This window comes from Liolophura sinensis, unplaced genomic scaffold (assembly GCF_032854445.1).
Source record: "Liolophura sinensis isolate JHLJ2023 unplaced genomic scaffold, CUHK_Ljap_v2 scaffold_18, whole genome shotgun sequence".
Taxonomy (NCBI): Eukaryota; Metazoa; Mollusca; class Polyplacophora; order Chitonida; family Chitonidae; genus Liolophura; species Liolophura sinensis.
In genome coordinates this window covers 82,762-99,550 of record NW_027017957.1, presented here as the reverse complement: position 1 = coordinate 99,550, position 16,789 = coordinate 82,762, and the positions used below count along the sequence as shown (strand labels likewise).

General features: G+C 37.6%; 1 long non-coding RNA gene across 1 annotated transcript; it reads right to left on the bottom strand.

Annotated features, from left to right (window-relative positions):
* Positions 1 to 15,003: 15,003 nt before the first annotated feature.
* LOC135481320 (uncharacterized) lies at positions 15,004 to 16,556 on the bottom strand. The gene is made up of 3 exons (XR_010445999.1): positions 16,496 to 16,556; positions 15,971 to 16,021; positions 15,004 to 15,022 (listed from the first exon to the last, which is right to left on the bottom strand). It is a non-coding gene; the product is annotated as an uncharacterized LOC135481320 (long non-coding RNA).
* Positions 16,557 to 16,789: the final 233 nt, after the last annotated feature.

Here is a 16,789-nt window from a genome sequence, read left to right as displayed (position 1 = left end):
GGAGAGTGTGTGGTTTTCTTTTATTCCAGCAAAAATGGGTAAATGTCTTTTACATCCTTTACTACATGTGGGTTGTTTAAAACTGGCAGATCATCGATATAACGTTTAGTGAATGGAAAATTTCGGGGCTGGTGAGGATTACATGTGCATGAATGAGGGATTACAAACTGATTACTGATTATAATAATGAGCGCGAATAAAAGAAAAATAGGTGAAAACTTTTCGCGTCGAGGGATATATCTCGTTAATGATGAAAATTAAATGCATATGCTGACAATCGAGAGTGAAAAACCAGCCCCAGAAATTATACTACGCCTCTTCCACGCGAAACTGATAATTATTGAATCAACGAATATATGAAAGTTATTACTAAATTAGACAGCACCTAACGTCGTCTGTGCTTTAGTTTGTTTTGTTTGGCGTTATGATCAGATATACAAAGAAAATTTTGTTACAAAAATGGTATTACCTCCCTGTGGTGTATGTTCTAAATTTATTTTCTTTCTAAGTTATACAGGGTGTTTTGTGCTAATTAAGCTTTTCTTTCAAATAATCTTTTTAGAGGTATTATCTGACAGGATCACCTTCGCGTTTTATTCAACCTTAATTTCTGTGAATCAGTCCTGCCGGTCATTGTTTCGAGCTACCACTCAAGGGCAATACACCATTGTTGTCACGATCAACTAGTGAAATTATCGTGCCAGACTACCACTGGCTAATCAGTGCTACTTCGATTGCTCACGTCACCTGAAACTGGATGACTTCAGAAGACGATGAAATAGTGACCTATCATTTAAATGCGAGGAAAACCAAACAGTTAGCACCTTGTAACAAGCTAACTTCAGTCTGTGTAATTTGAAAACGCTTTGAAGACCCATCTGGAAAAAAATAGCCATTGGGTAATGAATGACAAAGGTATCATCTCATGCGATGTTTTCTTACAACCTAACTTTGGCCGTGTAAGTTTATCGAGTGTTGTCGCATTGATTCTAAATTTTCATCAAAAACCATATTATAAACAGATCGTTTAAAAACGCCCCTCTTTGGATGTAGTGTAACATTTAGCTCAATCTAATAAAATAATTTTGGCAGTGTAATTTATTCTTTGATAGTCATCAAATGTTTTCTCTAGGCCAGTAAACTCAAGCCTCTGATTCGTCGCATCCCGTTGTTCAATGGCCAAATAAACCGCATGTTGGAATCTGGTTCTTGATGATTCTTTGACCGCATTAAATCGAATTTGTCGAATTGCAGAGGTTTACCACATAGTCTCCTCCATCAACAACCATTACCAGTCATATGTAAAATATTCTTGAATTCGGCGTAAAATGTTAATCACATACATAATCTAAACAGATTTACAATGTTTCCTTGTTGGGTGATGTAAATATCCATTGCACGTATGGTCTGTCAAGAATACTTTAAGTCTTTTTGCTTTAATTCATTTTTAATTTTTCTTCAAATAAATCGCTTGGAATCATGCAGTTTACTTCGTTGGAGTATTTTTAAGATAGAGTAATCTACAAGAATATCGGAAGCAGTGTGTCGGTGAATTCAGTCTGATACAATGTGAAGTCAAAGCACCATGCTAGATAACCTCGATATTTAAAATAATAGTTGAGTAAAAGCGCTTGAGACACATGACTTTATTTTTGTATTTCTTCAGTGATTCTATTTACTGTGCATAAACCATGGAGCTAGAGGGTGTTGCTATTATATAAGCATTTACATGCACACTGGACATAAAAGCTTTACTGATGTAAACTGTCAACAGATCTGATTTAACCCGTGGAAACAGTACAACAATAATGAGGCTTGGTCCGTTTGCACTTTTTAATATTATTGTATGTTAAAGGTAATGACAACACCGAATGTTTTGTAATTCAAGGACTGTGACGACTAAGAAATTGCAGTTAACTTAACTGCATTTTCTTTATTTACGTAATGCTCAAGCCATGGTAACCGGCCCCGATAGCACAGCTGGTAGAGCGTCCTCTTCCGGATCTAGGATAAATCCTGGGTGGAGTCACACCTAAGACTTTAAAAGAGAAAGTTGTAACTTCCTCGCTTGGCGTTCAGCATAAAGAGGGTAGCACAACGACTGGTTGTCTCGTATCAGTATAATGGCTCTGGCGGGGCGGCTTACTTGCCTTCGATAAGGCGTCTCAGTGATACAGCACTAGGTAAAAGAGTGACAGAATTCCGCCCTGCAACCAGGGGGCACATCACATGCACTCTAAAGGATTCCTTCGTCGTCATATGACTGAAAAATTGTTAAGTACGACGTTAAACCCGAAGCACTCACTCACTCACTCTTGAGGCCGAATTGCTCCGGCTACGTGTCAGCTATCAAACTGTTGTCGCTGCATTCGTTTAGTGAGTCCTGTACTTCTTTAATTATATGGTATTCCTGCGTAAACCACGATTCTGCTGGTGGACTAAGCGTCCCGAAGCCTGGTCCCCTTGCATTATTTTAATGTGATTGTATGCTAAATGTAATGACAATACAGCATTTTGAGTATTTCTAGACCAATGATTTCTAGCAAATCGCAGTTATCATCACTGCATCCTTTTTGCCTAATTCTGCTTTAGCCATGGTGTCAGGCCTGTAATTTGCTACTATCTATGCGCTCACAAGAACAGTTAGAATAATCCCTATCGACTGAGTTAAATCTGACAAGAGTCCGTATTTCACCGGTTATGTGTGACCATTTGCCAATTACCATACTGAATTTGCAACTTTGGGTTTAGTCCACGTGTACGTCTTTTATAGTATTAGAGAAGGATAATAAAACATTTAGTCATTTTGTTATTAGTTATTCGAAGAGAGTAGTATAGGCTGTGTTGTTGTATGGCATTGTAAAGCAAAATGCTCTTCACGCCCATTGTCCAGCATGCAACTTGCTTTTGATTAATTATTACGTCACCCAAGGGAATGAGTTCTTGGTGTTCAATTTAAGCTTATGGAGTGTAACATTATGTATACAAAAGCATTCTAACTGCAACTTTTGGCAATAATATGGACTTCCTACGTATCAATGTGTAGAGCTTTGATTGTTACATGACACTGACTAAAGGCAATTTTGGTAGCGAGCAAAGGTGTTTGCTGGGATCTCGTTGACAATAACTTTTACAGGCCTTTGTGAGAGCTTACTAAAGAAACAGAGCTAACTCTGTGAATATTAAATAATTATTGACACGTCCAGATGTGCTGGGAGGAGAGGGGGGAGGGGGTGATATACTTCAGTTTTAAGCATTTCAGCACCAATAAATGCCAACAACGTTTTAGCTCACTTTCAAGGGAGAGTACTCTAATAGGCTTCGCTTACTGCCCAGCGGAGATTCGTTTTCTTTTATACAGTACCATATATGAAGCCGGGATGCAACAAGTGATTGTTAATTTTATCATGATTGGGAACCGTCTGTGTTTTATGCTTTAATTCAGCTGAGAAGTCGCAAGGCTGATATATTTATCTATAGGATTGTCTCCGGAGTATGTCCATTACATGCACATCTGCACTGATTAATTTTACACGGCACTGGACTATTTGACCATTGCCCAGTGGAAGACTCTTTGAACCACTTTTTACTTAGATGCAATAATTTCAGGCAGTTTCGTTTCAAGCTACAACAGTCTCTGTGGCTCAGTCGGTTAGCACGCTAGCGCAGCGTAATGACTTAGGAGCCTTTCACCAATGCAGTCGCTGTGAGTTCAAGTCCAGCTCATGCTGGCTTCCTCTCCGGTCGTAAGTGGGAAGGTCTGCAACCTGCGGATGGTCGTGGGTTTCCCCCATGCTGTGCCCGGTTTGCACCCACCATAATGCTGGCCGCCGTCGTATAAGTGAAATATTCTTGAGTACGGCGTAAAACACCAATCAAATAAATAAGTAAATAAATCTCACAATGCGGTAGCTGTGAATTCAAGTCCAGCTCATGCTGGCTTCCTCTTCTGGTGTACGTGAGAAGGTCTACCAACAACCTGCGAATAGTTGTGTCTTTCCACCGGGCTCTGCTCGGTTTTCTCCCACAATAATGCTGGCCGCCGTCGTCTAAGTGAAACATTCTTCAGCACGGCGTAAAACACCAGTCGGAGAAATAAATATTGCCTGTTGTACATTAATGTAGCCAAGATGTCATGTGCTTTTAACATTTTGGCGTTTCTCTTACTCCTGTTCCAAAACCTTTTCATATATACCTTGGTGTCTGAAACAAAGTATCATTATTATTAAAACCCTAATCCTCGTGACATGAGGCCAGATTTCACCGATAATACTATGAAATAATACAGACGTACAGCATAGAGAGTAATACCAGAGCAGCGACGGCGGTGGGGTGCTAGCTAATGGTCACATGTAACCGGTAAAATACGGTCAACGTTTTCCTCAGCCATAGTTCTGTTCTAACTGTCGATGTGAATGATAAAATAGTAGCAACTTACAAGTCCCTTGAACTATGGCTTCAGCGGAATTAGGTAAGAAAAAGCTGTTCTGTCCTTACTCTTTCTGTTGTAGTATATTTATGTTACAACATTGCCAATATAGGCTTAATTTTTACATTTTCAAATAGCATTGCCTGGGCTTAACTTTTCAAGGGGTAGACAGAGGAAACCAAGTACATTCCGATGTTGTTTCCGGAAAAAGTCGTGATATTTACTATCCTATCCAGTAAGGCAGCAGTATAAATTTATCACGAATGATATCAACCTGTTGAAAAAAACTATTTGTCATGTTACTTCCGAAATTCTTGTAAAATTAGCATTAAAATTTCTGTATCCCCGCGAAGTTACAATGAGAAAAAGAGAGTTGTTTCAGGGGAGACAACCCTAGTGAGCATATGCATTTGTGATTTTGCTGTTGAAATTGATCTAAGTCCTTCACAGTATTATTACATGTATTAGCCGTATAAACTTGTTTGACTAAAGTGTAGAAAGGAAAACTGTTATTGGATATTGTTGTCTGTTAATAAAATGAATTATAATCACTACCATACACTGACACACAGGATTTTTTAAGTCTGGTCTCTGGTCTGGCTATTTTTTAAACTCGTGTCCCAGTTACTTTGTGATTAAGTTAAAATCCCACGTACATGGCAGCCATTTTTGAATGTAAACCAAGCAAACGGGGTTGAGGAATATACCACTATGTTGACAATGTTATATGTGTTAAGGGACAAGCTGATAATCATTTAAACAGGACAAAAACGACGGTATTCCCATGGCGGGATGGACATCGGTCCGAGAACCGAATTACGCTACAAATGGAGAAAAAATTAATAAAGAAGATTCTTTGTCCTGTGGCAGGTAGATTTGTACATGTGCACATTTTGTAAATAACACTGCGTCGCTGAGCATGGCATTTATTGTGCGTGTAAATACGACGTCAGCAAAAGGAATTTTAAAGGGTCATGTGGTTGTCATGGATACCTTCCTGGTTGTAGATAAGGTCACGCACCTTTTTCATGGGAAACTCCAGCACGTCTGCTGCCTCTTGACTTTCTGATCATTTTGATGTCTTCAAATTGTTGCGTATTCTGCATTTGTTTCCAAACCTGGTGTTTGCAACCAGACCAGATGTGCATAGACGTATTGGTCCTTTATAACTGAGGTAATACTGGGTGGTTTGCAATAACCTGCATAGATCTAAACATGCTACTGAGGGTAGTTTTAGGTGTATTCTCTCTTCACCGCTGCCCTTTAGTTCGGCGAGCACACATATGTTTTTCAAAGCAGACAATATACATATTTGTGTATTGGTTTAACTCACAAAAGGGAGTACCCAATCGTAGAAAACCCACTAAGTTACATTTGACAGTACATAGTAGTACCTGGTGATAGGTTAGAGGCCGTGACATCTGACAGACTGGTAGGTAAACAGTGAACTACATTTTAGAAGTTCGAGCAAAAATAGCCCAACTGTCCTTTGCGTGGTGTTTTTACTTTCTTAGGCCTACAGCTAGGCTGCTCAAACATCGTAAAATACAAATTGGTATTAAGTAAATAAATATGTGCTCGCAGAGAGGTTGTGTAACGCTTTGTTTGGGTGGTCGTATTAACTATACAAAACTGTGCTGTCACGATTCCAGACATGGGTAAAGGCTATTTCCTGAACGAAGATCAATCACCAACACCATGAAGCCAAACTAAAACTTGACAACTGTAGGGTTTTTTTAACTTTGTTGTTTAGCCAGCCATTACTGATATGAGTGTTGACACGTACTGGAATTACCAATAGCATTCTGCGTTTTGACATTCTGAGGCCATGAAAATACTAGGTGACTCTCCCTCACGTTCTATGTTGTGATTTACTGTGTCTGTAGGTACGTAACTTGTCAAACAGTCTGTCCCCAGAACACATTGCTAAAATTCAGTTCATTCTGAATGTAGGTCACTCGAGAGTACAGCACGCAATGGTACACTGGAGAGTTTACTATGTGTCAGTTCTTGTAGATTATCTGCTCCGAGATATATAAATTTGTCCGGATATACACCTATAGAGACGACATTTATTATTACATGAACAAAGTGAAACCTTCCTAAAAATATTCACTCCCCATAAGCTAGACCTGTCCATTGCCTACACAATACAAGAGAAAGTTAAGTAGCATCTAAAAGCCTCTGCCATTCATATTGCCATTTCTATACTTAAGTAGGCTTAAACCCTAAAGGCGAGGCGCTAAACTGTGCGTTGTGGATATATATTGATGTTTCAACTATCTAGATACTTTCACAACACAAGGTATCCCAGGCCACAGAGCGAATTTCAAATTCTGTTACAAGGTAACCGGTGGTCAAGTATTTATTTATGTATTTACTTATACGACGGCGGTGTGGTCAGGTAACCCAATAGTATGAAATTGTTTTTCATCAGTTAAAGGGGATTCCATGCTTAAACTGCTGCCTCTAAAACGACATAGCACATAGAGAATGTGTCACGCCGATATGTACTCATTATATACTAAAGATCATTGATAATGAGGTTATTGTTATTATATGTACCATATTGTCTCAATGAAATTCCCAAGAAAGTACGCTCATTTCTGTTTTCGAAAAATTCACTTCCAGCTATAACCAACTCTGCAATCTCATAGTGTGGACAATCATTTGAACTTTGCCAGCGTGTACCCTCCTAGTTTGTCTATTATGAAGCATGATTGTAATTAACCCTTCTCTGTGAACAACGATATCAACATTAAACCACACTTAATTGTGATCTGGTCTTAACTCCTTCCCTCCATGCATTCTAGGTATAACTTTGGCTACAAAGATAACATTACAAGTTTGACACTGATACATGTATCAAGACATTGGATACCGATGGAAAACTAAGGGAATATACTTTTAACTGTCTGGAGTCATTGTTTCCAAGGTTAAGTAATAGTAATCAAGTTTATGAGATGATCCAGTCTCTATGTGTCATCGTGATATCTACTGTGGTGTAAAGCTATATCCATTCTTTCCACGTATGATATCCGCAGAAGTGGCTTAGAGAGGCCATAATTATTAATTCACTCTATGTATAATATCTGTTTCAGGTTGTTAATGTGTATTTTGCACTTCCTGTTGTGGTATAAATGTGGTCAAAAACAAAATAACTGCATGGCAAGATCATTATATGAATGGGTAGAATTTTTGACTCGTATGCACATCTATATTTGTACATGTATTTTACTCCAGATGTGAACATTTTTCATAAAATACTCTAAGTGTCCCAATATCTTTGCAGTTTCCGATGTCATCACAATGCTCGAACCATTCAACAATTTCGTTTCTGAAAACTACAAAGATGGTTAATAATTTGACCGAGAACATTGTTTGGAAATTACTGAACACTTTACGATGCAACAAAAACAATTATTATTTCATTTCACTTGATTTACATTTGTTGCAGCCAGATTGGGAAAGAGCATTTGTATTGTCACTGAGTATAGATATACGTTAATAACATTCTCTTTGATAGTATGAGAGCATGATAATGGCTGAACATCACGTGGACAATATTTCAGCCATATTTTGGCGACCGGAGAACTACGAAAGTATTTAAAGCAAAAAGTTAGGACTGATGCATTTACAGAGAATAACGCAACAGTTTTAAATAATGACGCAAAGAATGTTTCTGGCGCAGGAATTATGAGTATGAAGATCACGTATAAGGCTAATTTATAAATTATTGTTAATAATATTATATGCAGTATATCAGTTGAGCTTTGATTGTAATTGTTTACATCGCCCTATCCGACGTGTTGATCTGATTCAACACGATGCATGTACAAGCACAATCCCAATTTTAGGGTTTATCGGAATTAGACTCAATTACAAAGCAGATTACTATTTGGATGGGGTGTTCCAAGTCGATAATTACAATATAATTATGTACTTATTTAAATGATGTTTTATGCCGTACTCAAGGTGCCTACAGCATAGAGAGTAAATCCAGAACAGGAACGACGATGTGATACTTTGCAAATGGTCAACCGATGAAATCCGGCTTCTTGTCAACTTACCTCAGGGTTATATTCTTGCTGTTCACAAAAAGCTGAAATACTAGCAACTACACAATTGCTAAAACCTTGGCCGAACCATACATGTACAAAGGTAACAAAAAAGCATTGACGTTGTCTGCGATTTATTAGAAGTCAATGGTCTGTGATTACTCAAAATGCTATGTTGTCATCACATTAAATAAACATTCAAGATACATGTCCAAAATAGCCTAACATACAAAATCAGGCCGTTTGTAAGAAATAGCAGATAGTTACAAAATAAAGGTGGTGATATGTAAGGGAAATATTGTGGTGATATGTAAGGGTCGCTCCATGACACCCTGAAGGTGTTTAAAGGAATATGTTTCACACACTATAGTTTTCGTAGCAATGATTTTATCTTCCCATATTCTTCCTATATTCTTCCCGGAGAGGAAATGACTTATTATAAAAAATGAAAAAAATTCAATATACATGATCCAACAAATGCCAGTATGCGAAATATACACGTTCATTTAGTGCTATCCAAGTAGGAACAACGTCAAACTTTGTCTTCATGTCGTTAATTTGATAAGGAATTGCTAGGAATTGTGCCATTGTGTTACACTGTGTCAAAGACAATCAAAGGAAACGTAATTTTGAAAAAATACATTTTTGAGCCATGAGACATGGAAGCGTGAAGTCGATATTGTATGAGCATATCATTACGGTCCCCGACGCTTCGGTTTGTACTTACAGGCTAGATATCCCATACTGCTGGCTATATATGAATCGCTTCCTTCAGTGGCTCTGGAAGACCAGCCAACGAAAGATATTCAAACGCATTGCATTCCAATGGACGAGTTTAACCACTTTTGAAAGTGTGCAAACCATCGACATCTGTTAGCAGATAGTCTTGGTTTAAAATATTGTGCAGATTTAACATGCATATATCGCTTCCTGTGTCACCACGGCAATCCGATGTGTTCATTTTGTAGTTATGTGTCATGGATTCGCTACACATTTAAATCCATGTCAAATAAACATGTAGCTGCCAAAGAGCAGTGGTTTACACATGAGTGCTGTAAACCATATTTCCTCCAACCGCAGACTGTTGATTTCCAGCAGGTATATTTCCATTGCACATTTTGTATAATCAGGTGGATTCCCATTTACTGGGGGTTTTGCGGAGGTGGGTGGGTGGGGGGTGGGTAGTTTATTTTATGTAAAATCTTTGTAGTCTTTTTCTGATACTCATTGAAAAAATATTTTTGTGTCTTTAGATATATTTTTTTATTTTTTTTAAGCCGTACTCAAGAGTATTACACTTCTACGACAACGGCCAGCATTTGCGTATTGAAGGGCAGACACTCATACAGACGGACAGGACAAATACCCGATTCACTGAATTAGAACAATCCAGGGCAATACGCAAAAAAGTGTGAGTATATCAAACTTTGGAATGCAGAATAGTCTACACAAAGCATGGTATTTTAGCTGTAGTACATAGGCGTGTCATAAGAACTCTTCAGTTGAGGGTTCACCTTAGACATACCTAAGCTACTCGGAGATCTATACCGAATCACCATAGCGTAGACTTTGTTCCATTTACTTCGTGCTAGGTCAGGACAGGTTGTAGAGATACCTGTGTTTTGATGTGAGTTAAGATTAAAGCATAGACGTAAGCGTACAAAACCTGGGGCGGCTTATTGATCGACAAAAAAGCGTTGTGTGCTAAAACCCACATAGTCTGGAAAAGGCCTCTTATTTCTATCTGGACTCGAATTGACAGTTACCATGACCACACCTGCTTTAAACGACAGCCTAGTTTTAGTCACGATGTACGGTCAGGGTTAGCCGTGGATTTTAACATACCTCACTGTACATGAAAGCAAACTCTACCAGTATATTTGACAGAAAAATGCGTATGTACGTATTTCGCATGCATCCGCACATTTCGAAAAGAGGCCAAGGTATATTTGACAGAAAAATGCGTATGTATATATTACGCAAACACCCAATTGACGCAGGTGTTCGTTCAGGTGTTACAAATACTATCCGTGTATCTTCCTGTTTCTATGGTGACCCTGAAGATCACCACGAAGTAGTACATGGCGAAACAAGCATACATAGGTATGAACAAAATGATAAACATTGATAAAAAAGCATGTCAATAAGCTGCAATAAACGTGTCATTATTTCGTGCTTTACAAGAATATTTGACATGTAAAACAGTGCCAAAACAGTTGAATATAAATACATGCATGAAATATCTGTTGCCATGATATATTTGAACTGCACAGAAAAATCACTCCGACACAAGAAAAAATTTGTAATGTTGACAGTACCTTACAAATCCCAAAAAAAAAACACCCAAACATTTATCTGCTGTTTTCATGTCTTTTTCTCCATTAACTATGTATCTAAAAGAACACGCTTTGTAAATAATATTCTAATTGTATTTACTGATTGTTGATGAATATATTTTCTTCACAATTTGCACCAAAGTTTCTGCTACTAGCTTTCCAAAAATTTCTTATTTTCATAATCGTGGGTAATATAAAGCCTATTGCAAATTCTGAATATGAAGAGGAAATAATTTGGACAATATCTATGCATACATCAGACTCTCTACTCTGTTTCCGAGAATGACGTGTTTGATTATAGAGAGATGTTCACATACTATTCAGTTGATATGCCCAGGTGATATGCTAAGTTCTAGAAGTATACTTAGTGGTAAGGAGCCCATGGAAATAAGTGCACTTCTTATCTCTATGACATACGTTGTCATCGTAGTTAAGAGCTTACTCCGCCAGTAATGCTCTTCATGAAACCGGGAAATGCATTTATAACCTACAGTATGCGATTTATTTATTTATTTATTTGATTGGTGTTTAACGCCGTACACAGGAATATTTCACTTATACGACGACGGCCAGCATTACGGTGGGTGGAAACCGGTCCCCCGCAATATGCGATTCATGGTGTTGAGAAGACAGCAGCATATCGGTATCAATCCTATATCTTTACAGTGTAAAAATGTCATTCAGGTGGTCACACACTATTACGCCCGATCATAAGTGTTATTAATCGTGTAAAAGCATACGTAAAGGCTTTGTATAATGATGGAAAAAGCTGATAACTGATCGATAAAAAATCACATAAAAGGATGATTTTGCTTAAATTACAGGCAGGCACCGGAAGGGTCTCACCCTTGCATGGCAAACATCACTGCTTCACCTAATTTAACCAACACAGCACCTTGATATTTTTGAATGTTTTGCCATGTTTTTTTTTCTCTGAAACCTAAATATTCATGATCATATAAAAGGCAATTCAGCTCAACTCTACTGTTGGCTGTATCCTACACGCACAGTTGTAAAAGTTACCACAGATAAAAAGTGGGGCAGATGTAATCCCAGATGCCAAAGGCTGCAGCACAAAAGGCGCAGATAACACTGTGTATGTCAGGACGCCAAAACACAACAAAAATACAACATTATGGTGCATCCAGGATACACTTCTGAGAAATAAATTGATAAAATTGCTTCTTTACACCTTTTTCACATATGTTTTAACCACAGCAAATATGCGGACACTAGAATGGACGACAGCATTATATTATCTTAAAGTTTGGTTACCGCGTGGTTAGAAACAAACGATCACTGTATAAAACTCTCCAATTAACACGTTTTTTATTTCAATATATAATTTACTGTCAACATTCACCGCTGAAACGTTTTTGCTTGACCTTGGAGGGATCAAAGCTTTGTACTACATTTGAAGACCTGCGTGTTTATGTCGACTCAGCTCCCATGTCCTCTTATATTCCAGGTTTCTTCTTGCTCGATAAGGGTGCTCCGTTCGTTGGCTTCATGTGGACATCATAACTTGGTTTTGCTGTGTTTTATCTCCTACAAAAATGAATAATAAGGAAACAAATTGAGTTAATACATGTAATGAATGACGACTGCAATGGCCATGTATAGTACATACACTTGTCAAAAACAACATCAATTAGATCATGACGGTTAATTCTTTTGGTTGCTGGAGACAGACATCATTAAAATGTGACTGTTGTACATACCCTAGCTGTAAGCAATTGGGTAGCATCGTCATTCTATTTAATACATTTAACAACTGAATCTACCAAGAGTGACAGCTTTTCAGCTGTTTTAAATAATATGCTTAACCTTTGAAAATAGTGTATAATCCGGCAAATAATTACCCAATTATCAAAACAAATTACGTGTAAATGTACATTTCAAAAATCATGTAAACCATTAGAAATCACCAGTTTGGACGTGTCCTTGTCTGTCTGACACATATTTGTCGTGTGTAGCAGTAAATGACAGAATATGCTTGGATTTATGGTATCTATATTATTACATAGTGTTACAGCTGGAAAGCTTTTGACAGAGCAATAACAATAGCCGCACATAGCGTTAGATTTTATTAAAATACACTACGTACTCTAAATCTAACTATAAAAGTGACTGTGTACAATTGTGCACATCCACAATGGCATGTGTATCAACTGTACACCCAATACACAATTTGGGTACTGCTGGTACACATAATTATGTGGACATGCAGTGTTGCCACAATACTGGATACCATTCATAAAAAAGTAGGCTTGGGTACTGACAGACACTATGTATTGATTTTCACCTGAGTTTGAGGTGTTTGATCGCGGTTATACACCTGGTAAGCGGTTACATCATAGAGCGAGGGCTTCAGCGCGAGGTTTATTATGTTACTGCTTACCAGGCGTATAAACCGAGATCAAACACCTCGAGCGAATGGCGATAACCTTCTTACATAATGACGCCATTATTCGACAACGACTGCTTCCTTTGCGTATTGTCCAGTTTCGATGGATGGTTCTAAAGACATACATTGGCCTCAGAAATAATCTCGATTTCGAGGAAGTTTGTTTTCGTCAGATATGTACAGTATTGATGCATGTAACGCAACTCCAAGTTCAAAACCTTTATGCTATCTAAATAAATTGGCGCTGTTCATGTCGACTAGAAGTCTAGGAGAAAAACACGGACCAAAGCTATCAGTGTAGGTTGGTCCCGATGACAAGTGAAATAATGATTAATATATCTGGATTTTACTTTTGTGCCTGTTTTACACAGGACAACAACCAACCCATTAATAAAACCCTCAATGCACATGTGAGATACACAGCACACATAATCAAGACTACAAACTTAGCAAAATACCTAGACATTCTATCTTATTTTCTTGTAAAACAATGACATTGGGTAGAAAATGCAGAACTTTTTTTAACTGTCCACGTATCGGCCCAGACAATGACACAATATAACCCTTCTGTATCCCCAGAAGAACAGTTAGGAACGTTCTGGAAAACATAGAATCAAATTAATTATTTTGATGTCTGTTACATCTTGTAAGCGTAGTGATTTCCCAAAAAGTAAAATGTGGTGCCCTAGATGTACACGGAACTATTCTATATGATAATTTATACATGTCAGGAACAGAAAGAAATTTGCACGCTTGTCCGTGTTATTTGTAAGCCATAGTCATTCATTCATTCTTAGCACATAACAAGGTCAATCTTAAATACTCTTACGTTGTGAATATTTGGTTTTTATTCAATGTTATTGTGGGGTTTTCATAGAGATGTGGTGGAATAGAATTTTTGTATATATGACATTAGTAAAAGCTTTCATATGTCGATTCAATGTCCTGTACATACATACACATATTAGTTTACATGGCGACTCCATTCCATGGAATGATTTGCGCCAAGGTAATACGATGTGTTTCAGGGATTTAGGCTGCTTTAATCAACCGTAGTCAATCCACAGAGAGCTATTGCCACAAGTTTGTAGCCTAAAATCTGTGGATCCTACATAAATAATTCCCCACAGCTTTAAAAACTAGCCTTGCATTTTTCGGTGGACAATTCCATGTCCTGTACGCTTTAGGGTAATATGCAAATTTCCAGATCCAGTGAAGCGAGACACAGGTCTATTAGTTTATTATCCAATTGTTGTCTTCCCTCTGACAGCACATATCAGATAGAGTGGAATTCTATCTTATCGGTATGGTCTCAACTTATGTAAACCACCACTGGAACATAAACTCCCTTGTACACCGATTGCCGTTGCTGTTGTTTCCACAAACTGGCAATATGCAAAACAAAACACTCGCCGGCATCAATATGGCCAATGTATATGTACATGCAGTATAGGCTGACGCTGACATAACGTCATATGTGCAAATTGCATACATAATTTTTTTTTGGCCGCAACTACTAATCTAATATAAGCACATGTTTTGTAATGTATGTCGACTCGCTCTTTTCTGAGTAAAGATGCATTTTCTATGTCGGTATCTAATGACTTGTATCCTACTGAAATATGACTACAAAAAATTTTATATCTAGATTTAAATATTATCATATCATAAATATCTCTCTTTTGTCTGACCCAAAGGCGTAATGTATTTTAAAAGCAATATGTGACATTTATGTGACAAGCTGTAAATGTTATTATCACGACTCTGTCATACTTACAATTCTTCGAACGTACTGAAAAGGAAAACAGAGTAAATATCATCGGTTAATCAAGGTTAGACGCCATATAGTTATTTCCATAATACTTAGAGTAAAATACATGTACGTGTACCTAGGGATAAAATATTATGCATGGTTTTATGTGACTTGTATCAGGAAGTAAAAATAATGAAAATGATGAGAGAAGTCAAAGGTGGCTAATGTTAAGCGACGTCAGAGCAACAAACAGGGACAGGGTTGAGAATCTGAGAAATGTTACCTTATAAACGACACAGATATTTCCTTTGTAAACATTTTTGTCATAGCAAGGGAGATGGTAAGGAAAGGAAACACAATACACATGCTAACACCAACACACAAAGCTTCAGACACAAATAATATTTATTTAATCGTTGTTTAGCGCCATTCTTAAAGAAATAATTTCTAACTTTTCACAATTACTAACAAACTGAGACGTATATAATGCATGTACCTGCATGTTCCATATTATTCCATATACTACAGATGTTTGTTATCGAAAAAAGAAACCCACACACACATATATATATATATATATATATGACTACAATCTGTAAAACAGTAGTTGTAAACAAAAATTGAGATATTGAAAATGATGCATTTTGCCAAACGTCAAACCAGTTTTTGTCGCTTTGTTGTAGCGTTTGTCAAGAAGTTGGAAAGCGTTATTTTGAGAGGTTCTCTGCTCAGAAGATACGTCTACCGTATAGATTACTATGATGACACTTGTGGTAATCTGATGACTACGAAGATTGATCGGCAGAATATAGTACGACTGTGGGCACAATAGTACCAGTCTGGTGCATATGCAAGAGGGAGGACTTGGGGGAAAGTGTTCTCAGCAGTCCCCAACGAACAAGGTTTAAAGACTTTGAGAAACTAGGAAGTGTGATCTGAACGTGTAGGTGTGTAGGGCCTGGTTCAGGGACGAAAGAATGGCCTTACCGGGTGGCTGAGAAGTCGTATTACTTGTGATTCGGACTGTGGGTGCAGTACCTGATAGGTCAAAAATAAGTTGCATAATACACAAAGAACTTCTCATAGCTCTCCGTTTCCTTATTTGCGATTTGAAAAATCTATGGTATTTCAGTGAATGATGTAGAAATACGGAAACCGTATATCAGGTAATTTTACTGGAGCTGAACATAATTTAAAAGTCTTGAGAAATAGATTTGTCTTTTCATTTACCCATCAAAAAATTCAACTATCCAAGAGGAATACATCGAAAAAGTATTTACCCTGTCAATGATATACATCCTCTAAATTCACTTTTAACATGGTGGATGAGATATTGAGCCTCTCTGCATCCGTTTTTAGAAAATTTGAATGTCATTTTTGGAGCAAAACGCAGAATAAAGTTTGCATCAAGACCGTGTATCTTGCACAAGGCGAGCAAACAATACGATTAAAAACACGTGGTAATGACAAAACGAGCGTGTACAAATCAAGTAGATGTAAGAGCAGTCTTACCACGGCTTGAACTTATCGATGAAGTTTTGCTCGTTACGGCCGAAGAAGGGGTAGATGCTTCTGGAAATTGTTTTAGAACAACCTTGTTCAGCATTCCAGTGAATAACATTGTTGGAACATTGTACATGTAAATGACAGTCAATTACCCTTGTTTTTAAACAGGGCCTCTAGGTTAAACACATGTTAAGTAAACAAGAGGATAACGTGTCATTATGAAAATTGCAAAGACTAGAAGGCCTAGTCTTTGGTACTCATACAGAACCAAAGGGGGTGAAGTCCTTTTGTCCATTGCTA